We start from the raw sequence: 1,118 nt of genomic DNA, 5'->3' as shown, positions 1-1,118 counted from the left end.
AGAGTGAGGAGGTCCATCAGTTCTGGAGAGTCTTTGCCCAGTTGGCTAGAGATGACATCAAGGTCAGTGGCACAGAACTGATGAATGTTCTCAACAAGGTTGTTATCAGTAGGACTGAACTGAAGACTCATGGTTTTGGCATTGATACATGTCAAAGCGTGGTGGCCATGATGGATAGTGACATCACAGGCAAGCTGGACTTTGAGGAATTCAAGTACCTGTGGAACAACATCAAAAGGTGACAGACAATATACAAGCAGTTTGATGTTGACTGATCCGGAACCATTTGCAGCAGTGAACTTGCAGGGGCCTTTGGGGCAGCAGGGTTCCACCTGAATGAACAACTACAACATAATATTCTGACACTACTTGGATGAAGGAGGGAACATGGATTTTGACAACTTTATCAGCTGCTTGATCAAGTCAGATGCTTTGTTCCATGCCTTGAAATCTCTTTACAAAGATGAAACTAGACCCTCTCCAAGTAAATATCCAAGAGTGGCTGCAGCTGACAATGTATTTCTAAATGGGAAACCCAGGCCTGCCCCTTCACTGCCTTGCTATAGGAGTCACCTTGGAGCCTCAGCCTCTTCCAGTGCTGATCCTGTTTGCAGTCACATCTTCATGGGTCCTGCTGACTCATGGGCCTTTTGTTCTTCAAGCCCTTGGCACCCAGCTTCTCAGTCAACATCCAGGGTCAAATGTGCCCCAACATGCCATGCCCTGAGTTGGCCCGCATCTAAAACATGCTAACACGCTCTTCCAACAGTCACCCCACCCCACCATACCCATCTCACTCTCACACCATAACCTCACTCTTGTATCTGTGCCAACCTCAACACTTGCATTGCTCGCATGCCCCAAGGGCCCTCTCTCAGTTCTGGGAGGACGACTCCACTCACTACACACCCTGGTCCACCCATTCACAGTTACCACCCAAGCAGTCAAACATCAGGCTACTCCAGTCCCACATGTTCCAGTGGTTTCATCTGTATTCTGCTCCTAGCCTGCCAGGCCCAGGAGGAAGAAAAAATGTATGAAAAAAAGAAAGAGAGAGAGAGAGAGAGAGAGAGGAAGGAAGGAAGGAAGGAAGGAAGGAAGGAAGGAAGGAAGGAAGG

At 48.3% G+C, this 1,118-nt stretch overlaps 1 pseudogene; it reads left to right on the top strand.

Moving 5' to 3' along the window:
* Window positions 1–8: 8 nt before the first annotated feature.
* LOC111539237 lies at window positions 9–526 on the top strand (annotated as a pseudogene).
* Window positions 527–1,118: the final 592 nt, after the last annotated feature.

This window comes from Piliocolobus tephrosceles, chromosome 1 (assembly GCF_002776525.5).
Source record: "Piliocolobus tephrosceles isolate RC106 chromosome 1, ASM277652v3, whole genome shotgun sequence".
Lineage (NCBI taxonomy): Eukaryota > Metazoa > Chordata > Mammalia > Primates > Cercopithecidae > Piliocolobus > Piliocolobus tephrosceles.
This window is presented reverse-complemented; position numbering and strand designations above follow the sequence as displayed.